The sequence below is a fragment of the Protopterus annectens genome, chromosome 2.part2 (assembly GCF_019279795.1).
Source record: "Protopterus annectens isolate FY-2018-M chromosome 2.part2, PAN1.0, whole genome shotgun sequence".
NCBI lineage: Eukaryota > Metazoa > Chordata > Ceratodontiformes > Protopteridae > Protopterus > Protopterus annectens.
The window spans coordinates 762173194-762198700 of record NC_056730.1 but is presented as its reverse complement, the minus strand read 5'-3'; positions in this window follow the sequence as shown (position 1 = coordinate 762198700).

Here is a 25507-nt window from a genome sequence, read left to right as displayed (position 1 = left end):
AGATGACCTAGAAGAATTCATACATTTCTTGCATGAAACACATGTGGGAAGAATAATATTTGCTGAGGACTTAAATTTACCAGAAACAGACTGGAATAATATTGATTCTACATTAGTAAGGAAATTATTCACAGCGTACATTCCGAACAGCAATTGCTTCAGATTGTAAAAAAAACTACTAGGGGACAGAACATACTAGACATTGTTTATGTCCCCAAAGAAATTACTGTAACCTCAAGTCAAGTTTTACCACCATTGATGTGCAGTGATCATGGGGTTATAAAGGTTAATTTGTTGCTAGATAATTCTGCCAAACTGAAATCTAAGCCAATGCACAAAAGATTAATTACAGATTATAGAGAAGTAAAACAGTCACTATGTAAAACTAACTGGAGTGAAGTGTTTAATGGAAAAAAAACTGCAGATGGAATGTGGAAAGTTTTGAAAGAGAAATTGTTTGAGTGCAAAAAGTCAAAAAAATGTTTAACATCAGGATCTAGACATAAAACATCAGGAGGATATATTTCCATAAAAACAAGATATCTGATTAAGGTGAGAGACATAAAATATAAGAAATGGAAGAGAGGTTGAACTACAACTTTGAAAACTGAAATAAACTAGCTGGACAAACAGATTAAGCACAGTGTGAGTCAAGATCAAGAAAAATTTTAAGGAAATTTATATAAAGATATTGACTGTAATAGGAAACCTTTTTATAGATACATAAAATGTGAAAGGAGTAAAGACATACAAATTGATATACTGTATGCAGATTCTAAAATTTATTCTCAGACAGAAGATTATAGATATATTTACAAAATCTTAGGCAAAAAAGTTTGGCTCCACAAAAGGGATGGCAAGTTGCATAGTGACATCCAGGTAACCCCAGATACTGGAATCAGTTTAGATTATATGGAAAAATAACTGCACACACTGGATCCAAACAAAGCACATGGAGGAGACGGAATTATTAACAATGACCTGAGAACACTTCAGCAAGAACTTACAGTACCATTATATCTATTATTTACTAGGTCATATAAATATGGGGATAACCCTCAAGATTGGAGATGTGTGCTTATTAAACCTGTATTTAAGGGAAAGGAGAGTAGGACAAACCCAGAGTCATACTAAGTCTACTTTCATGTTGTCGAAAAATAATGGAGAAGGTAATACTGGATATGTTATTGTCAGAACTGGATAGGTTGGGAAATGAAATCATATATCAGCATGCATATGTTAAAAACAGATCTATTATCACCTATAACATAATGTTCTATAACAATATAATAACAGCTATGAATGAAAAATTGTGCCATGATGTAATTTATACAGATCTAACTTCAGCATTTGACAGGGTCTTACACATAACACCGATCAATAAATTAGTCCAACTAGGGATTGATGTACTCTTGATAAGATGGATAGCTGCATGGCTTACAAATAGGACATGGCAAGTATCATACAGCAACTGGACAGGCGAAAGCCTTGGTTACAGTCAGGGTGTCCCACAATGCTCTAACATTTTCATCTGAGGTGTTCTACAGTCTATATGCAGATGATCTGAAATTGGGTAAACTGATTACATGTGTTACAGATAAGGCATGTCTGTAAAATAACTTTACTAAATTGAACATTTGGGCACAGGAGAATAATATGCTGACAAATACATCAAAAACTAAGCATATGAGATTTGGTAGGCATAAATTGAAAGGTGAACATTTAATACAGCACACAGACATTGAAACTGTAGACTCATTTAAAGACTTGGGTATATGGGTAGATTCAGCTATGAGTTTTTCTACTCATATCAACCAATTGGTTAATGTTAGTTATAGAACTATAGGGCATCCATGGATGTGAACATCTAAGTTATTATGAAAGACTAAAATATCTGAACTTGTACAGTGTCTCTTACAGATATCTAAGAGGAGATCTTATTAAAGTATATAGGGCATTTAGTGACAACTATTTCTGGGAATGTTTGGGGTTAACAAAAATATCAGAGAATCATCAGACAACCTATGTAGGAGATTCTATAGGAATGACAAGTGTACTAATTGGTTCTCGGACAGAGTAGCTGATGCATGGAACAGATTACCAAATTGCATTAAAACAAGTACTAGTTTAGATATTTTTAAGAACAGCCTGGATACTTATCATGGGAACAAGTATTTGAGTATATTAGCAAGCTAGAAGGGCATTAATGCTCATGCTTGAAATATTTGTATGTATGTATGTATGTATGTAGTGGTCATTCCCTGCTATGTTGTAAATTTGCTGTCTATTTTCAATGCAGGCTGAAGATCAGTGACCCACTTCCATGTTTTGGGTCAGTCCAGCAAAGCCACAACTCTTGCCGTGCTTGTCCAAACTATCCAATTCCCAGACAATAGTATAAATTGACAACTTAACCATTATCCCTTGGTGTCTTGTAATCATCAATCCACTGTCTTCCACCTTTCCTGATGACCTACAGGCCTGCTCCAATATTTTTCGCTTCAATCAATGCTTCCCTCCCCTGCCTTTGTGACAAGAAAACTCAGTCGTATGGCCCATCACTATTCCTTGAGGTCTGGGCTAAATCCCCCCCAAACCCCTCACTTATACAAGTCATTTAATAATTGCAGTGAAAAAATCACCCTACTTCAAATTTCAAATTAACATTATTCACTGCAGTTATGTAAAGAAAAGAAACAAGGCCTCACTTACCCAGGGCTACATAAATGGATTTAACATAAATAGCAATTAAATCATTGCTCCTAGTTTAAGACAAAAACAATTATGAACCAAAAGTATCAGTCAATGTCTCCTAACCTTCTGTAGTAGTAGAATGTCTTAAATACCCAGCCAGTGATAAGGGATCTGTCACTTCCATCCCCAACCAACATATTTCAATTCCAGGCCTGAATCACTCTGCTAACCAAGGTTTTTTACTTCTAATAATTTCCATATAGCTGGGAATTGAATGACTCTTCCTTCCTCCACAAAAATATTAAAAGGAACAAGAAACAAAGGGGACAAACTCAAGCAAATTATCAGTCATTAGGTTTTGAAGTCTGATATATTTGGTCTGATATTGCCACAATGGTAATTCTCTATTACCTTGTTAGCCTACTGTCCATTTTCAATGCAAGTTAAAGATCAATGATCCGCCTCCATACTGAATATGGTCACTGTCATGTTTTGGACCACTCCTCCTTTTTATCTGGTATAGCAGAAAAATAAACCACAATTCTTGTTACAAAATGTCCAGTCTGTCCAAGAAAATATTATAAATAAAACTCCTTCCCACTTTCCAATTCCCCTGGTGTCTAATTTGGTCACATAAAATCAGAATACACTCCAGACATTATTAATGCATGTCCTATCTTTTTCTTTCTTGCCTCTCTAATATTTTTCATTTTCTCCTTGAGATGTTGCTGCCTTCTAAAGACAGGGGAAATATCTTGCTTGGCCACTAGTCTGTCTCATATCCTCTTAGTCACTGATAGGCAGTTCTTTTCTGTGGGCACTTCTGTTTCAGCCTTGTTCAGCCTATGGTCTGCTGATTTTCCCAAAAAATCCACTGCCTGTTTAGGGTCAATAAATGTCTTTACAGTCCCCGGCAATAATATTCTCAGAACTTCTAGATATGGATATCTCCACCTCATGCCTTTTTCCTTAAAGGTTTTAATATCAGGGACAAAAGGCATTCCTCTTGGCTCTCATCTCAAATGAAAAATTTTGATCGGCAAATGTTCTGTTGTTTCCTGCCATCAGTTTTTTTTCCTCAGACTTCAGGAGCTCCCTTATGATCTTTCTTTAATCTCAAAAATTTGGAAGCACACTGTAATGGTCCTCAGTTTTCTTTTTGCCTCATGGCTAGGCCTCCATACTGCCATGTGTGCTTTCCTACTTTTATCAATGATCCAGGAATGTCAGTCCATTTAGACAATATACCTATTACAGCCCAAAGACGATCTGATCCTTCATGGTAATGGCCACTGAATTATTTGCTTTCTCCCCAGTTGCTGTTGTCTTTATAGCTGCTGGCATTTTTAAAATGTGATACAACTTGATGGATTGAGAGTGCCAGCTACAGGCACACATATACCAGACTATAGGATTACTCAGTCCTGATGATCCTGAAATTGAAGAGGACCATGGGGATAAGCAGGTTTTATTTTAAGAAGCATTACTTTAGGCTTCTAGACTGTTAAGAGTGTTAAGCCTTTGCAAGCATGGCTAAGTATGCTTCCTTCATATTTAAAGAAAGCTGTACACATTGGCTCAGAGTTTTTGCACCATTTTATACACTATCTTGATCTGGATACAGGATGACTTATTAAATAGGTCCAATCTTCAGGATAGTTAATTTTAACTGTCTGTAGGAAGTTGGCATAATAAGTAAGTTATTTACCTTACAAACACAAGGTGCAGGTTTTGATTCTCACAGTGAGTAGTTGGGAAGGCTGACAAGGCCAATTAGCCTAGCATTAATCAATGAATGTGATGGCATACGTTTAGTAAATACCAAAAGTGCTTTTTGAAAATTCAGCTATAGAATGGGCTTTCTTTATTTGGAATAATCCAATAGGCTTCCAAACAGATGAAATCCTGTCTACTGTTAAATTTTACACAAGTTGAAGTAACAGAAGGCAAATCATCAGTAGAAAATGAACAGTTCTCTCTTTCAGTACAGGGTTCATATGGAGTTTATCAGTTACTTCAGTGATTGATACTGAGTGCCCCTCAAATCACAACTGAGTATCATCAGTATCTATAATTATGCATGTCTGATTGACAAACTCTTGAAATCATCCCAAGCTGATCCTGTATTTGTGTACTAAGTCAAAATAATCAGTTTTAACCCTCCAATACAGTTTGTGCTTTTAGGATTCTCTGCAGTCATTACTCATAGGTTCATAGGTTCATAGGTAGGTACTAGGCTATCGGCCCAAGGGCCTAAATAAGCCTAGCCAACACAATTCCCTGGCTTACACCACCCAAGAAAGTTATTTTCCTGTGCCCCTGTCGAGCAGAGCCGCAGAAGTAATCCCCAGGGTGTATTTCCTATTTCCCATCTACTCATCAAGATTTTCCTTGAAGAGTGCTATTGAGGAACTTTGCTTGACATAGATGGGTAGCTTGTTCCAGAGTATGGGAAGACTCTGGGACAGGAATCTATCCCTCCAGCATGTCCTGTTTATTGTGGTGATGAGGTTTAGGTCCCTAGAGCATGTAGCTCAGGGGGATTGGGATTTTTTTAGGTGTAGCATGTCCAACAGCTCTGGGTTTGACATAGCTTTATATGTTAGGCAGAGATCACCTGGCGATATGCTACAGAGTAAAGCTAGAGTTTTTTGAGATGGTCACTGCAGGGCTTCTGTTTGAGGCTAGTAATCGTCTTTATGAGATACTTCTGTGGCCTTTCCAGCTGCTACAGATGTCTTGTGAGGTACATTCCAAAAGTGGTGTTGTACTCTATAATGGGTCTAATGAGTGTCGAGTCAAGCCAGTTAAGGTTAATTATCTGTGAACTGAGGGGGTGGAGCTAGGAACTAAACCTTCTATTTAAGGGGTAAAATAAAACATTTCAGAGCTTTACTAGAAAGGCTCACCCAGACTCTGCTACACTTTGCTGTGAGGGAAAGGTTAGTTTGATTTTTATTTGTTGTATTTTGTATTACTTTATTGCCTTTTTTCTATTTTGAACACTGTGATGTGTTTTCTTTACCTTGTTTTACTTGTGTTCTGCTTTTAATGCATATTAAAACTTGAAAAGAGACCACAGCTCTGTCTCTTGTAAGTCAGGCAGAAATAATTTTACCTACCCTACCACCCAGTTACTGTTGTATTCTTTAACACCACTGTATTTCTAGTTGCTGCCCCTTATGTTAATGTGAACATATATCTTATTTCCTCTCTGCTTTTACTGGCTTGTATGAGTAAGCAAAAAATTATCATTTTAAGAAATCACTCCTCTTCAACTATTTAAATTTATTGGCCATCCTACTGTATTCCATAGTACCAGAATACAAAAGTGATCACCCCCTTTCAATCTATCTTGTTTTAAAAATAGTGACTCTCCACTAAAACTTAACTTTTTAGACAGGTAAAACTTAAGTTACCTACTTTCACATCTAATTCCTCTAGTGCACACTGCAGTGTTTAGGATAAATCATTTTTATTATCTTACCTTTAAGCATCTATTGCAAGATCACCAGTTATTTGAGAGCCCACATTCTGCCTGTCAGTAGTCATCTTGGGATTAGTGCTTCTGTTTTCCATGGTGAGAGGAGTGCAGTTACATACATTATTTCCTAGAGACTGCTGATCACCAGAAAGTTTAATAACTGCTTTATAGGTGACAGCTTGGAATCTGTGTTTATATTCTGATCCTGGTGAGAGTACGAGCAGACTGCATTGATTCCTGACTCTTTTTGGTTGGAGTTCTTGTGACTAGCACTTTCTCTAAAACCTGCTGGAAAGCACTAGGAAGCCGTAAACTGATACAAGCACTCAACTCTCCTTGTTAATAAGGAGAAATTAATAGTAGGTACTAAGCCTATAATTGCAAAGTACTTTGCCAAGGTAAAGGAAAACAGCTCTTCTACTTTGAAAAAAAAATGCACCTAACCAGGCATGTCCAAGGGTCAGCTCCCGGTGATTTCTCTTGTCCACCTGGTGAATCTGGGCATACTAGGGCAATGCAGCAATTGCGTCATGTACACAGACAAACATATCCTCCAACCACCCAACAGTACAACCTGTGAGAGATGCACTTACATAGCCAAACTGGAAGCAGAGTCTCTCCAGCCAAGATTGTGCTAGACAATCAAGAGGATAAGATTAACACCCGCACTACACCTCAAGCAACACATAGCCCTTCAAAACCCTCACCACCAACACCCACACATAGCAACACTAAAACCACATATGCAGAGGCCCTTAACATTAACCTGCCCAAGCAACAAATACCTCCAAAGCTGAAAAGCAAACATACACCAATCACAACCAAAGTATCACATAGCTCACAACACCAGTGTGCCACCCAACACAAGCCCCTAAGGCAAGATGACATACTCAACACTTTAGTCATAGGTGACTCTATAGTCATGCACACTGATGTCCCACTCACCAAGCTGAACAAGGAAAAAATTACAGTCAGATGCCTGTCAGATGCCGGGATCCACCAAATAACACATGCACTTTAGTAACTCCACAACAAGTACAAATACGACTATGTCATTGTCCATATTGGAGTAAATTACTTGAGATGTACCTCCCTGTACTACATGAAAAGAGACATGGAAGAGCTCTCGGATCATGTGGCCCAGGCAGGTATGACCCTAGACCTGAGTAGCATCCTGACCTCACCTAGAATGATACCACAGTATAAGGACAAAATGATTTACTTCAACAATTGGCTAAGCTTCTGGTGTCATTCGAAAGGGATCCAGTATCTGTATGCCTGGGATGACATGATCGACAAACCACGATGCTTTGCCAGAGATGGTCTGCTCCTGTCGCCCCTGGGATTCAGGTTATTGGCTAAGGCTCTTGCCACCCCTATAGTGCCTTTTTTAGGCAACTCTCAAAGGACAAAACCACCACCATAACAGGTACAAGTATACAAAATCTGATGGTAATGCTACTCAATGCTAGAAGTCTAAACCTCAAAATGCACTCTTTCGAGGCACTCCTAAAAATGGAGAACATCGACATCTGTACAGTAACTGAGACCTATTTAATGGCTCCAGAGAGCACCCCTGCAATACCAGGCTACAACTCTTACCACACTTTTCGGACACCAAACCAGGACTGAAATACTAAAGGTGGAGGAGTGTTCATATTCACCAAGGATATTCACACCTCCAGGCTAGTTGCCCAACACAATGCATCCGAAATTCTCCAGGTGCAGCTAACACTAGGTAAGACTGCAATCCAAATTGTAGCTTGCTACAGATCCCCCACCATGCCCCAAGATTCTCACTACACCTTTCTAAACATACTGGAAAGTATAAAGATACAACCAAACACCCTAATATTGGGTGATTTCAACTACCCTGCCATTAACTGGGAAAACTACTCATGCACCAGCTCCTTTGCCCTGGATCAACTAATCCATAGTTCCACAAGGGGCTCCAATATCCTGGACCTGGTCATTACCACCATGGGAAATCAATGCTCCACACCAGTGTCACCCCCTTGTTGGTTAGGTCTGACCAGAAGCTAATCACCTTTGACATCCACATCCCACCCCTACACTCCAGTAAGGAAACATCTGTAAAAAACTTCTCCAAGGCCAACTTCATGCTACTCAAGTCAGAAGTGACAAACTTCATGACACCCATGCAGATGGGAACAGAATGCTCGACTGCCGAATCCTATGCTAAAGCACTGTATAAGCACATCCACTCGTGCATGAATCATGTCACCCCAAATAGAACCAAGATGCTCGCCTCCAAAAAAATGAAGCCAATCTGGTGGTCCCATGTTATAAAGAAACTATACAACAGAAGGAAGAAACTGTTGCAAAAAAGAGGGAAATCCCAGGATGCAAAACCTCCCTTACCAGCCTCAGTAAGAAGCTGAGTTCCCTCTTAAAATCCTCCAAAGCTAGTTACGAAAATAAAATTGCCAAAGATTCCAAATACAACCACAAGGCATTTTATAGCTATGTCAATAATCTAAATGGCAATGCTCAGATCTGCTCTGAGCTACAACAGAATGGCATTAAATATACTGATCCCAAGGACATTGCCAATATCCTGGCAGATCATTTCAGTGCCAACTTCACCCCCCTCTTACCCCCTAAATGGCCCATCTCAATACCGAAAGATTGCCAAATTCCAGTAATCACAGCCGCACAGGTAAAAAATGCACTCTCCAATGCTAAGAATACCGCATCCATGGGACAAAACAACATCCCGGGCTGTGTACTGCATGAGCTACAAAATGAACTGGCACATCACCTAAGTGTCATGTTTAATCATAGCATCACCTCAGGCTTCATGCCCAATGAGTGGCTCATAGCTGCAGTTATCCCACTTCACAAGGGGGGATCCACCTTGGATCCTGGGAACTACCACCCCATCAGGCTGATGAGCCTGATCTGCAAGCCTATGGAACGTATTATCATGGACCTTATAAACAAAGAGACTGGCAACCTTCAAACACTGGACAACACCTAGTTTGGGTTTGTGAAGGGCCGATCGTGTCTCCTGAACCTAATTGACTTCTTCAAATCAGTCTCAAGAGCCATGGACGAGGGTAAGACAGTTCACACAGCCAATCTGGACCCCGCCAAGGCCTTTTACACCACCCTCCTCTCTGTAATCATAGATAAACTTACTAAGCTGAGCATAAATCCCTATGTCACTCAAAGGTTTGCCAACTGGCTTACTGACAGAACACACATTGTAAAAGTCACCGAAGCCAAATTCAGCTCCAGACAAGTGACAAGTGAAGTACCTCAGGGTTCAGTCCTGGTACCGCTCTTATTTGGCATCTACTTCTCTGAAGTACAGGCCAACACTAAGGGACTCTGGCTAACAAAGTTCACAGATGACTGCAAACTGGGAGCCATTATTGACTCCCCAAATGATGTGGATATTCGACAAGGGCCTTACAGAAACAGATGCTTGGTGCCAGAGCCATGGGCTCAAGCGCAATGCCAAGAAGTGTATAGTTATCCCCTTTGGGAAAAAACATGTACCCATGAATTACCACATAGGTGGTAGTACACTAAACACCAAAAGTGTGATAAGAGACTTAGGAACACAGGTGGACAGTGGTCTCACTTTCGATAATCACATCACCACAACAGTCAGGAAATCCTTCTATGTGGCACACCTCATCACTAACAGCTTTTCATCCAGAAAAAAGGAGGTCATTGCCCCACTGTACTCATCCCTCATTAGACCATTCATAGAGTACAACGCCCCGTTTGGTATGTACCTCACAAGACATCTGCAACAACTGGGAAGGCCACAGAAACACCTCACTAAATGAATCACAGGCCTAAAGCAGATGCCCTGTGCTGACCGACTAAAAAATCTCCAGCTATTCTCTGTCGCATATTGTCCACTCAGAGATGATCTCTGCTTAACATACAAGGCCATGTCAAACCCAGAGCTGTTGGACATGCTAAACTTAAAGAAATCCCAATCTATCAGAGCTACACACTCCAGGGACCTAAACCTTGTCATCACAATAAACAAAACATGCTGGAGGAATAGGTTCCTGACCCTGAGACTCTCCATACTCTGGAATAGACTGCCCATACATGTCAAGCAGATTGCCTCATTGGCCCTCTTCAAAAGAAACCTTGATGACTGGATGGGAGATAGGAAATTTACCCCAGGGATCATATCAGTCACCCTGCTAGACAGGGGTCCAGGGAAGTAAATATTGTGGGGAAAAATAGCCAGGGAATTGCTATGGCTAGGCTTGTATAGGCCTTAGGACTGATAGCCTAGTACCAACCTATAAACCTATGAAGCTATGAGTAGAGGGGAACAATGACCTCTTTTTTTCCTGGATGAGAACCCTTTTGTGATGAGGTGTGCCACGTAGAAGAATTTGCTGACTACACTGGTGGTGTAATTATCAAAGGAGAGACTACTGTCTACCTGGGTCCCAAGGTCTCTTATCACACGTTCAGTGTTAACTAGACTGCCGCCAATGTGGTAGTTCATGAGTAAAGAGTATTTACCAAAGGGGATGACAATGCACTTTTTGGCATTGAGCTTGAGGCCATGGCTTTGACGCCAGGCATCTGTCTCAGTGAGACCCTTCTGTAGGATGTCCACATCATTTGGGAACTCGACTATGGCTCCTAGTTTGTAGTCATCTGAAAACTTCTTTAGCCAAAGGCATTCTGTGTTAGCCTGTACTTCAGGAGAGGTCCCAGGACTGAACCCTGTGGTACTCCACTTGTCACTTGTTTGAAGTCAGATTTGGAGTCTGCATCTTTTACAGTGTGGGTTCTGTCAGTGAACCAGTTAGCATCCCATCTTGTGACGTAGGGATTTATACCTAGTTTAGTGAGTTTAGCCATAATTCCAGAATGGGGGATGGAGTCAAAAGCCTTGACGAGGTCAAGATAGGCTGTGTGAACCACCTTACCATCCTCTACAGCTTTGGTGACTATCTCAAAGAAGTCGATCAGGATCAGGAGGCATGATCTGCCTTTCAAAAACCCGAACTGGGTGGGGTCCAGAGTTTGGAGGTTGCCAATGTCTTTGTTTATGAGTTCCATGTTGATACACCCCATGGCCTTACAGACCCGGCTCGTCAGGTTAATAGGGAGATAGTCCCTGGGATCAGTGGTGGCTCACACTTTGTGGAGTGGGATAACTGCTGTTGTGCCCCACTCAGTGAGCACAAAGCCTGACATGAGGTTATGATTGAACATGGTGCTTAGGTGGGGAGCCAGTTCGTTCTGAAGTTTGTGTAAAACGCAGCCTGGGATGTTGTCCAGTCCCATGGATGCTGTGTTTTTGGCTTTAGAGAGTGTAACTTTTACCTGTGTAGCTGTGATTACAGGGACTCTGCATTCATCCTGTATAGATATGGGCCCTTTAGGGAGTGAGAGGGGGGTAAAGTTAGCACTGAACCTATCTGCCAGGATGTTGGCAATATCAGTTGGTTCTGTAATTTTCGTGCCGTTGTGCTGTAACTCAGAGTAGATCTGGGTGTTGCCATTGAGATTCTTGACATAGCTATAGAATGTTTTGTGGTTGTCCCTAGATTCAGTGATGATTTTGTTTTTGTAGCTAGCTTTGGAGGATCTTATAAGGGATCTCATCTTCTTACTGAGACTGACCAGGGAGCTCCTTCACTCATGGGAATTTACTCTCTTTTGCACCAGCCTCTTCCCTCTGTTGTAAAGTTTGTTTTTGGCAGGGGACCACCAGATTGGCTTCCATTTTTGGAGGATAGCATCTTAGTTCTGTTTGGGATAGCACAATCCATGCACTCATGTAAGTGCTTATAGTGTTAATTTGTGTAGGATTCAGCAGTTGTAGCTGTATTGTCCATCTGCATGGGCATCATGAAGTTCACCACTTCTGTCTTAAGAAGCATGAAGTTGGCTTTGGAGAAATTTTTTACCGTGGTGAGGGCGGAATGTGGATACCTAGGGTGATTAGCTTATGGTTGGATCTGACCAACAAGGAGTTGACTTCAGGTATGGAACACCAGTCACTCATGTTGGTAATGACTAGGTCTAGGATATTGTTGCCCCTGGTTGGGGGTGTGGATAAATTGATCCAAGACATTGGAATTTATGAATTTCAGAAAGCGTTGAGCAAAGGAGTTGGTACATGAGTAGTTTATCCAGTTAATGATGGGGTAGTTGAAATCACCTATTATTAGTGTGTTTGGTTGAACCCTAATATTTTCCAGTATATCAAGAAAAGAGGAGTGGGAATCCTGGGGCACAAGCTACAATTTGGATTGCAGTTTTGTCCAGAGTTAGTTGCACTTGGATAACCTTGGATGCATTATGCTGAGCAACTAGCCTGGAGGTGTGGATATCCTAAATGAATATGGACACACCTCCGCCTTTGGTGTTCTGGTCCAAGTTAGGTGGCCGAAAAGTGTGGTATGAATTATAGCCTGGTAATGCAGGAGTGCTCTCTGGATCCTTGAAACAGGTCTCAGTCACTGCATGGATATCGATGTTCTCCATTTTAAGGAGTGCCTCGAGGGAGTGCATTTTGAGATTTAGACTTCTAGCATTGAGTACCATTACCTTCAGTTTATGCTTGCCAGTTCCTGTTATGGTGATGAATTTGTCATTTGAACCTTGCCTAAAAAAGGCACTATAGGGGGGGCAAGAACATTAGCCAGTATCCAGAATCCCAGGAGTGACAGGTGCAGGCCATCTCTGGCAAAGCATTGTGGTCTGTCGACCATGTCATCCCAAGCAGACCGATACTGGATCCCCTTAGAATGATACCAGAAGCTTAGCCAATTGCTGAAGTCAATAATTATGTCCTTGTTCTGTGGTATCATTCTGGACGATGGCAGGATGCTACTCAGGGCTAGGGTCATACCTGCCTGAGCTACAAGATCAGAGATCTCTTCCATGTCTCTTTTCAATTAGTCCAGGGAGATACATCTCAGGTCATTCACACCAACATGGACAACAACAGAGTCATAGTTGTACATGTTGTGGAATGACCTGAGTGAGTGAGTTATGTGGTGGATCCTGGCACCCGACAGCCAGCTGACAGTAACCTTCTCCTTGTTTAGCCTAGTGAGTGGGACATCAATGTGTTTGACTATAGAGTCACCTATGACTAGTGTGCTAGGTACGTTGTTTTGCCTTATGGGCTGTGGTTGACTGGCACACTGAGTCTGTGGGCTATGTGTCATTTGGGTTATGTTGGGGGGTGGAGGTTGCTTGCGTTTCTACTTTAGAGGTCTCTGTTGCTTGAGCAGATTATTATTGAGAGCCTTCGCAAATGTTTTTGTGTTTCTATGTGTGGATTTGGGTGGTGTAGGTTTAGTGGGACTATGTGATGAGTGTGATGCAAGTGTTTACCTTCTCCTCTTGACTGTCAAGTTCAGTCTTGGTTGGAGAGAGCTTTACCTCCAGTTTGGCTAGATAAATGCATCTCTCACTGGTTGTATTGTTGGGTGGTAGGAGGAGAGGGTTATCTGTGTACATGAGGCAATTGCAACATTGCCCCAAGATCCCCAGATTCATTAGATAGACAGGAGAGAACACTGGGAGCTGACCCTTGGATATGCCTGAATAAAAAAATTATTTTCCACAAGACAAGTAAGGAAAGTGAGTACAAGAGCTGTTTTTCACTAAGCAAGTGAGGAAAATAAGTACAAAAACTGTTTTCTTCTAAGTAATGAGGAAGGTTGAGTGCTGTAGTAATTTGTAGCTTATTTAGTGCTTACAGCAAGTTCTGAACAAGTGCTGATCACAAATAAGAATATTCAAGTGCTAAAACTACGAATCTACATCTGAACTAGACTAGCAACAGGAAAGAAACAAGTGCACTTGCGGGCTTTTAAATCAGAAAGTTGAAAGAGATGGAAAAATTGTCCAAACGGTCAATAACTACAATTTTGGGCCAGAAACCACTCCTTATGTGGTAGATAGGTTACCTAGTGCTTACCACTCCAACTGATAAGCTAGCAGGCTTCCCTCCAACACAGAAAGGCTTGGGGGCCTCAGGAGCTTACAGACCATCCTGGATACAGTATATTTGTATCTGGACTAGACTAGTTACAGGAAAGGGGGGAAACAAGTGCAAATGCATGCTTTTAAATTAGAAACTTGAGAGAGATGGAAAAACTGCCCAAATGGCCAATAACTACAATTTCTGGGCCAGAACCACTCCTTTTGTGATAGATAGATTACCTACCTAGTGCTTACCACTCCCACTGATAAACTAGAAGGCTTCCCTCCAACACAGAAAGGCTTGGGGGGGCTCAAAAGCTTACAAACAGTCCTGGATATAGAAAATCTGTATCTGGTCTAGACTAGTTACAGGAAAGGCAGGAAACAAGCGTAATTATTTTTGTTACAGTTAAGCAGAACACAAGTGAGATTTCTAGCAAAGTTTTTTTTTTTTGCAAAGGAAAGGGAGAGAGAGAGGCGAAGCAGAAAATAACTCAAGGTTAGGAAACTAAGTGGGTTGGCCTTCTCAAATGTTCTCTCTGTATTAGGTAGAATGAGCCAATGACTCTAGACTGGGAGAAGTGTCCCAGATCAAATTTACAGTAGGGGCTGGCAACTGCAAAGCCATTAATTATAACGGCAAGACACCAACAGGGAGGGAGGGTGGGGGGAACAATACTAAAGCTACTAACCTACCCTCTTTTAGACAGTAAACACTACAGAAATGTTTATCACAGCAGAAGAACAGCAGTGAGCCACAAAATGAAAGTTTTAAACAGATAAAGGAGCCAGGAGACTCTACAGATGCTTTTAACTGATACTCAAATAACATGATATTAAATCCCTGGCTTTCTGTTATCAACTAACAAACCAGAAACCAGCACCATGTACAGCAGGGGAATCGTCTTCCTTGCACAGTACATATTCAGGTGATATTCATCAGGATGCAAAATCCTTTACATTTTTGGATCTGATATTGCTCCATTTACCCTACCTGGATCTACCTCCTCTGGTCCTTTTCTTTCCTTGCAGATGCAGACCAAAATAGATTGCTGTAATACATTATGATAATCAATCCCATTAGACTGACCTTAGGGTCATAACTCAGCAAGAAATGCTAATGCATACAGGCACACACAAATATATGCTCATGATAAAAAAAAAAAAGTAGTGAGTCAGAAAGAGTGTCTGACAGTGAATGTAATTAGAAAACACTTACCGTTTGCCATAAACATTTCTAGCTACTCCTTGCAACAGTTAGTAGTATTTGAACTTTTAATCTTTTAATTGAGTCAGGGATGACAATCTAGAGTAAAATAATATGTTCCTTAAATTAACACTAGTATGTTCATAGGTTGGTACTAGGCTATCGGCCCTAGGGCCTATACAAGCCTAGCCATAACAATTCCCTGGCTATTTCTTCCCACAATAATTACTTCCCTTACATGATCCTTTGTGTGAATTTCCTATCTCCCATCCACTTGTCAAGGTTCCTTTTGAAGAGGGCCAAAGAGGTGCTCGGCTTGACATGTATGGGCAGTCTATTCCAGAGTCTGGGGAGTCTCTGGGTCAGGAATCTATCCCTCCAGCATGTTTTGATCATTGTGATGACAAGATTTAGATCCCTGGAGCATGTGGCTCTGAGGGATTGGGATTTCTTTAAGTGTAGCATGTCCAACAGCTCTGGGTTTGACATGGTCTTGTATGCTAAGCAGAGATCGCCTCTGAGTAGACGATATGTGACAGAGTACAGCTGGAGTGTGCTGGAAGGCTGTCATGCTTGACTGGTTCAGATTTCTGGGAAGCACCTAACTTCAGCCTAAAGTTTCACATGTGTACTTGATAAAGTGAGCATGTGCTAGACACTCATGTCTGCACGCAAGTTTCCACACGTAATCCATTAAAAGTTAGTGCCTAAATATAACTTGATAGATGAAAGTGCACACCTCCATTCAAAGTTGATGTTATATGGTAGTTTTACCAGTGGGTACCATTGCCATCATTGCATTTGATGGCACCGTTTACTTCCTCCTAAAATTTATAAGCAGGTGTTGGCCGTCAACACACAGTATATCCTCCCTGTTTTTCATGCACCTGAGCTGCAAGTCTGTCTCTGGTCATTTGGGACACAATCAGGACTTATTCCTCTGTATCACAGAGCTGCCTCTGAAATGCTAATATCTGTATTTACTACACTGTTCAGTGTTCAACCATCCATGCTATTTGTTATAGTTTGAGAACTGGTTATATTCACCTGATTCACTCTAACTTAAATTTGCATATTTATTTACTTGTGCTTGTTTGTTTGTTTATTTGTTTGGTAGTTTCAGTGATCTCAATGTCAAATGGCTCAGGGTCTGGATGAATAAGAATCCAATGAGTTGAAGGCTGAACTGATGGTAAACACAAAAAATCTAATTAGGACTTTTAAAAAGACAGACAGAAAAACACATGCATGCATGCATGCATGAACATGCACACAAATACTCAGAACATACAGAAATATGCACAATACACACACACATTCAGGCATATTATACTATGGCTGTGAAATTAACCTTTCTTGCACAATTTATATTATGTTATTATGCTACTGCATGTTTCATATGTCAAGTTATTTGGAGCAGAGTTTATTATACAACATTTTACACAAACAAAACAAGATCATAAATACTACAATGCCATATATCATGTACTGCACATAACATTAACAGCAGAAATTATGGCCCAGGCTGGGTAGCATAATCTGCTGCCCCCCACCATGCTCATTAGCAATATTGCTAGTAGGCAGACCTGTCCAGTGACTATGGAGTAGTGCTGTATATTGCTTTCTCCCCAGCAATAAATATACACCAACTGGTGGGATTTTTGCCACACAACTGCCTACCAGGCTGGGCACCAGCCTGATGCATCCCTTTCCTGGCTTTGTTAACAAAAAATATCACCCATTCTTGGACTATGAAAAACACTTTATCATGTAAAGAGTCTGAAATTGGTTAAAATATTGTGGCAACATATCACAATAAAATGCAGCACTTGCTAACTAAGCTAGAAAGCAAGCAATCATCTGCTAAACTGAAACAAATAACCCTCCATACTCAAATACATTGCTTTGACTATGCAGGGAGGTAATATATATGTATATGAATATATACATACATATATATATATATATATATATAGATATATATATATATATATATATATATATATATATATATATGTAACTACACAATGGCAAATCCAGCATAAATATCCATTAACTACTAGGAAAGAAACAGAGACCAGGAATGGTAGCATAGCCCAACTTTAACGACTGACAGGCCAAGCCACTTTACAAGCAAGCCAGGTTTTGCCTTAGCGTCATCAGTGCATGTATTGGAAGGTGCCCTCCCCCTTATCTATACACAATCATTTAAAGCAACAATCTGCCCCCTATCATGGATACATCTACATCACATAAAATAAATTTGTTAAACAACCTTTTTTATACATGATGCATCATATGAAATAAACTTTGTCCATCATCATTTATATAAAAAGTTACTATATATTCATATACAAGAATCCAATATAATCTAGGCAAGATTACCAGTGATCATTCAACCCAGGTTTAAATAGGGCCTCCAAATTAACTATCCATTACCTCTTTTTTCATGAGAATTGTGTGTTTACATATTATTGATAAATTGTCACCTACCAGCTTATCTATACCCAAAAAAAAAACAAAATGTGTTGCAGGGTGCAACAACATATGTTTAAATAATGCACTTCTGTTCCATCTACAGTTTATATCACTAATGTGCAAAGCTATATGTTCATTAAAACTAACAGATATTTGCCCTATATAGAAGGAGCCACATTGGCAAACTGCCATATAGACTACCCATTCAGTTACACATGTGATCAAATGACGGATATCATACTTATTAAGCTTTTAATAAACTATTATGTACAACAACAGGCATCAATGTTATCTAAGTTGAATTAATGCTATAAAAAACAGTTATGCATCTGAAACCAATATTCTAATTATGTGAAATAATTAAATAAATATGAAAAAGAGTTACAGGAAAGAAAGACCAAAAAATACCAAAGGGACCTTAAGGACTACAAAAAATAAAAGCAATTACTCTTGGAAGAAGGTAAAAAAAACTGTTAGGTTTTCTGACAGTCGAAATAGTGGTAATAGACCAAAAAGGAAGAGAGGTAGATCTATGTTAAGAAAGAACCCTGATTTCTCTAGTAATTCAGTTTTCATCTGGGTATTCAAATACGGATACTGAAAATGAGGGAACTGAACTCCAATCAGTGATTTTCCCTACACCTATGAGACTCAGCTGCCCTTTAGGAGGGGAGGCAGAAAACATAGGCATGGAAGGGATGGAAGAAATGATCAACAAGATATTGGCAACATAGTTGATGGCTCTAGGGTTTCCAAGGAACCCTATGAAGCTAAAAATCAGTTGATGGTTAATCTAACTGATTATAATTTTACCAAGTTGGAAATGAAGGTCTTGAATAAAGGTTTGGGATATGTACCTACTACTTATGTGTCACATTTTGTTGTGGTTCAAGATTTAAAACCTTTTTGTCATAATTTGAATTTAAAATATATTTTTGCACACAGACCCCCGGATATGCTTCATAGTGAAGTGGAACGTTTCAGATTTAAGAAATACAATTTTCAACCACCATATAATGGGGTGTTTAAAGTTTTTGAACAACAAGTGTGACATGAGTTACAAATAAAGCAAAATGATGTGTTCAGACATGGCACACATAATTTGACTAAGGGAGAAAAAGTATCATGTAAGAATTTACAACAAAATGATAACCTGATTATCACCAGAGCAGATAAAGGGGGTGCTACGGTAGTGTGGAGTAGAAATGATTACAACAATGAGGTGGATAAACATCTTAATGATGTCACATCTTATTGTAGCCTCCCATTGGACACTACAAGGGTCTTTAAAGAACAGATAGATGATATATTAAAAGAGGCAATTCATGGGGAGGTGATCACCGAAAGCTTGTTCACACAATTGATGGTGGAAGACCCCAGCCCTCAGTATTTTTATTTGTTACCCAAAATACATAAGCAAGTGATTCCTCCCCCTGGACATCCAATAGTGGCAGGATGTGGCTCCTTGATAGAACCATTGTCAGAGTATTTGGAATTTAAGCTTAAACCACTGTTGATGCATGTTACAGCTCGTATAAAAGAAACAAATACATTTTTGTTGTTGATGAGTGATTTACAGGTTTCCAGTAAAAAATATATGGGCACTCTAGATGTCCATGCTTTGTATACCAGTATCCCTCATGAGGCAGGTATAAGAGCAGTTAAATATTGGATGGGGATGTCTGGTACGTATGATGAGGTGGAGATGGAATTTTTGCTAACTTTATTGAAATTGGCACTAGAGCACAATTTCTTCAAATATAACAATGGATGGTATCTACAGGTATAGGGTACAGCAATGGGTGCAATGTTTGCACCCATATATGTGGACCTTTTTATGGGTTTTCTTGAATTTCAAGTTATATATAGCAGTAGGAATAAATTTATGGAAAATCTTAAGATGTGACGTAGATATTTGGATGACTGCTGGGTCATCTGGGCAGGGGACACCTGAAAATTGCATGAATTTGTGGAATATTTAAATTCTAATGAATATGGTATCCATTTTAGTGGTAACATTGATTTACATACAGTTGAATTTTTGGATGTGAAAGTTATTAAAGCCATTGATGGCACAATGATTACTACTTTATATATGAAACCTTTCTCCAAAAATTCATTATTACATGCCAACAGCAGTCATACCCACCACATAGTTACTAATATTCCTAAAGCCCAATTTACCAGAATAAGAAGAATTTGTTCTAAGACAGATGAGTTTTGGGTACAGGCAAAACAACTAAAGACTAGATTTTTAGCTAGGAGATACGACCATAAAGTGGTGAATGAAGCATAAAAGCAAGCAGGGGTTCAGTCTAGGGTCCATTTATTGCAGGATAAAGTATGAACTAATATTACCACAGATAATAACATATGGTTTATGACCAAGTATGGATCTAATGTTTTCAAAATAAGACAAATTATTGAAAAACACTGGCATATATTGAAATCTGATCCTTATTTTGACACATTATTGAGAAGTGTTTGTAGTTTTGGTTTCAGAACAGGCAGAACTATAGGTGAACATTTGTCAGGTTTTAAAAAGGGGGTCTATATTATAAAATCAAAAAGGCTTTACCGTGAATGCTCACATGAGTGAAAATACCGGTAATCAAAGTTGCTATTGTGGGGGGCTGTGCCCCCCCCGCGCTAAATATATATTCTAACTCTGAGGTCTCACTACAGTGAGGAAAGGGCAAATATCCAACTCCTGGCTGTAACACGACCCCACAATCACTGTTTCGATTCCTGGTATTTTTGCTCATGTGACCATTTGCGCTAAAGTCTTTTTGTGCATATAGACTCTTAAAAAGGGATATGTAAGGCAAGATAATAAAGCAAATTCAATAGTGGTAGGGAGCACCTATTGTGGGCACTGTATATATTATAAATGGATATCTAAGACAAAATCATTTACATTGGTTAACACTTCAAAAGTGTATGATATCTGTCATTTGATCACATGTGTAACTGAATGGGTAGTCTATATGGCAGTTTGCCAATGTGGCTCCTTCTATATAGGGCAAACATCTCTTAGTTTTAAGCAACATATAGCTTTACACATTAGTGATATAAATTGCCGACAGAACAGAATTGCATTATTTAAACTCTACAGCACATTTTATTTTTTTTTTATAGATAAGGTGGTAGGTGACAATTTATCAATTTTACATAAACACAAAATTCTCATGAAAAAGAGAGGCAATGGATAGTTAATTTGGGGACCCTATTTAAACCTGGGCTGAATAATCACTGGTAATATTGCTTAGATTCTACTGGATTCTTGTATATGAATATATAGTCACTTTATATTTAAATGATTATGGACAAAGTTTATTTCATATGATGCATCATGTGTAAAAAAAGGTTGGTTAACACATTTATTTTATGTGATGTAGATGTATCTATGATAGGGGACAGACTGTTGCTTTAAATGATTGTGTATAAATAAGGGGGAGGGCACCTTCCAACACATGTACTGATGACGCTAAGGTGAAACCTGTTTTGCTTGTGAGGTGGCTTGGCCTGTCAGCCATTAAAGTTGGGTTATGCTACTATTCCTGGACTCTGTTTCTTTCCTAGTAGTTGATGGATATTTATGCTGGATTTGCCATTGTGTACTTCTTAATGTTGGAGTTCCGGGCATTTTTTCGCCATGCACCGTGTTTGGTATATATAGATATATATATATATATATATATATATATATATATATTTGGGATCCGTACAGATCCCTGAATGCAGTTTCCACCAAATTAGAAATCAACAAGCATACTTAACCGAAAGTGCTGTTCACCGAACCAGCACTTTCGGATTAGTATGCTCATTGTGCCGATCGTACTATGGTGCAGATAAGAGAATATTCCCTTTTCCCCACTGTAGTGTGACCTGGGATTGAAAATATTAAAGTAGGGGGTGTGAGGGGCACAGGGGGGCTTGCCCCCCTGCATAGAAGTAGGTTTAATGTTGTTTTTTTTTTAAACATACTTTACCGTAAGTGCTTTTTTGGTGAAAGCGCTTTCGGCAAAGTATGGTTGGTGATAATGGATTTGGACTTTTGATCTTTCGATCAAAAGTCCTAGATCTATATATATATATATATATATATATATATACATATATATATTTGTTACAAATGAGCAAAAGAAAATTGGAAACTCACTCAATATGACAAATTGAAGTAGTCCTCGATGAATAGAGATACATTTGCATTAAATAATTCATAACTAAACACTGATGAATCAAACCATAGCAGTTCTTTTTCAGCAAATTCCCAATGTTCAATAACATTGAAACCTAAAAAGGAAGGAGACCGAGAAATCCTGATTGACAAATTTCTTGACAGCTTCATAGCTGACGGTACCAAGGTGTGGTGCTAAAGAAACCTGGGAATAATAGCTGCCAACCAATAATCATTGTGGGAAGAATGTTCTTCAGTCTAGACAGCTCACAACTGGTCACATGTAATAAAACTTTTTTACAAATGAGCCCAGATCCTTGCTCCCAACAAGCATGATTAACATAGAGGTTAATTGCATTTGGAGCAGCATCTGTTCTGCCACTGAAAATAAGACAAAGATGCTCAATCCCAGGATCTCTCTCCAAATATCCTCAAATTCTGAAAGGTTGAGACCCAACTTGAAGCCATTGACATGAAGCAAAGCTCTCACAGAAGCATTGGAGATGAATGAGGTGTCCACAATGACTATCTTTATTCCTGCTGAGAAAAAAGAAAATAAATGACTCTAATGTATGTGGGATAAATAGGTTACTGCGGACCAGCCACCCACGTTCTAAGCTGTACAATTGGTTTTCTTTGGACAGGTCAGACACTCACCCAGTGCAGGAGGAGTTTGAAGACAAGCCCAAAATGGGAAGGCCTTGCTCATTAGTGTTTTCTGCAAACACCCTTCCAAATCCTTATGTGTAACCTAGAAACCAGAAAGCCAAGAAAAAAGCAAACCATTGACTAAATAAAGGGACTCTAGAGTGAATACGGTCCTTATTCAGAGTACTAGATGTGGCAGTTGGTGAGGCTATCTGACTAATAGCACTTCTTGATACTTGTTTAACTGGTCTGCTCAGCCAGATAGAAAATGACATCTATAATGACCACATTAGTCCATTCTAAAGACAGGAGCAGTTCCTTTAGCCTAGACAACCCCTAGTGCAAAGTAAACAGGGCTGCCCATAACATATAGGTGCCATAATCTACTGCTAGTGAGTGCAACCTCATCAAAATGGAAGGAAAAAGGGATTTCCTTACTGGTCTGTGGAAGTCCCTGCTGGTAAATAGGTGTTTTTACTCAGAAGTGCAAGACTCTGTGAAGCAGCCATTTACTCATAAAATCTAAAATAACTTGTAATTTTCAATCAAACGCTAGGGACAACCAGGTGAATGATGCTCACTGCCTCTTTCCTCAGGCATCTGTACACACAAAAAAATGGGTGATGGGGGGGCAAACCTTTTCATGTACTGCTTAACCATGAGTTGCTGACCAAACCTTGCATCACCCTTCTCCAATTAACCCAATGTGGGGAAGGATGGAAATGGGATCTTCTTGAGACCTGGATCCAGCGTACAGATCACAGGTATCTGTAAACATAAAACTAAGACCCTTAAAACTGACTCAACCCATCAGGATTTAGAAGTTCTCTTGGGCAGCACATGAACCACTGTTTGGCTGAAAGAGCAGAAAATTATTATTTGACTTCCAAAGAGATCCTTCCCTGCTAATGAGACCACCCAGACTGGCATGAGTTCAAGGAAAAATATGTCTTTCTTATGATCATCAGGTCAAGAAGCTGGCCAAGGTAATGGGAACCACCTGCCTTGACAGAAGCCTCCCCCCCCCCCCATTTTGACCCACTAGCTGCATCTGTGTAAAGTTCCAATGACTGCAATATTAACAACTTGCCTCTCCACAGAGACACCCATTGTAGATTCATAAAAGCATTCTCCAAATGTGATGATCATCCTTGACCTCGGTTGGCATCCAGCCCCGATGGTGCTTTTGTTTGCCACCTTGCAACAGGTTAGCAGTAGATCTGGTAAGCACTCTACCTGGGAAAAATCTCCCTTCAAGTAAAATAAAGCAGACCTAAGAGCTCCATGACTTCCTGGAAATGTATCTTGTCCCATTGAATGAACTTTAAGATTAGCTCTTTTTTTAAGCATTGTAATTTGCTTGTGAGAAAACAGACTCCTGGGTGCAAACTTCCAGTACAGACCCCCCCCCCCCACCAAAAAAAAAAAGCAAAGAATTTGCTAGACCAATAACCTTATATTTGATAGAGGGCTCAACTCATGACATAAGTAAATGAACTTTTGCAGGCTGGACTCAGCCCTAGTGACACCCTCCCCTCACCACTAATAAATCACAGAGGTAATGAACCGCCACTTGTAAAGGAACGTGTTGCCACCAACACCATTGAAGAGCAATACTGAAAGTGTCAAAAACTGTACATACCATAACACAGCCAATGGGAATGGCTGTTTCAAAGTAGAACTGCCCCTCAAAGTGCATGCCCAAGAAAGGCCAGTCCTCTTCCGTAATTGAAAGAAGCCAGAATGCCTACCCGACATCCGATTTTGCTAATCATGGGTCTTGAAGAACATTGAATTTGACAGTCTGTTCCCTAATACCTTCATTGACAGAGGACCCATGTGGAAAGAAGAGGAGATGGATTAACCAGAATTCCCTAGGCCTCTTTTTGAGCACCAGTCCTAAATGGCATATCCTATATTTGAGAAACAGAGGGAAGGGATACAGAATTTTGACTGCATTGATCTCCCTGTTAAGAGTTTCCTTGACCAATTTCTCTTTGCAAAGTGTGGACTTCAAATTCTTACAAGAGGTGAAAAAAGGAGGTCAACAATTTCAACGAAAAAATAACACAAAAAAACATCAAGTTGGATTGCAGTGGACTGACCTGGGCATTTAAGCATCACGCTGGACAAAACCTTTATCCTAATGGATGAATACAAGTTGCTATGTACACTGACCAGCATTGGCAGTGGTGCCCTCCTGATTGCCCTGTGCTGAGATGCCACTATAAAGAGTCTACTCTAATCAATCAGGAAAGTGGAGGCAAGCCCCTAGGGTGGTTCACACAAAGCCAACATTTTTTCACCAAGTGCCTTTTCACACAGGCAAAACAAAAGTCTCTGAAATGTCTTGTGCCAGGTGCAGTGATTTCTGTTACATGCCCATCATGCTTTTGGTTTGGTTCTGGGATCACCTTGACTCAGAGCAGTGAGGGGGCAGGATTTATCACTCAGCAACCCCAGACAGATATCAACATGGTACTCCTCCCATTCCAAGTGTATACTGACTGACTTCAATTTCCTATAATTCTGATAAACATATATCCAAGCTAAACCAACCCTGAAGCGATAAGCTTCCCTGATTGTCATAAATAAAATAAGTCATCTAGAGACATGCCTGGGCAGGATCTTTCTCCAATAATACTGACATGTAGTAAACTAATCCAGCCACCCAGCTGTCCTGATAGTGGACATGATCTTAACCTGGGTGTTTCTTAGCCAAGACTGCTAAAGCAGAAATTAGATCATTTGATCTTGCTGAATTAGCATCCAGTATTTGCTGAACACCTTCAGGATCTATCAGACTGAGAACATCCCCAAATTCATTCTTTAAGATCTTTTCTTTAACTACAGATTAGAT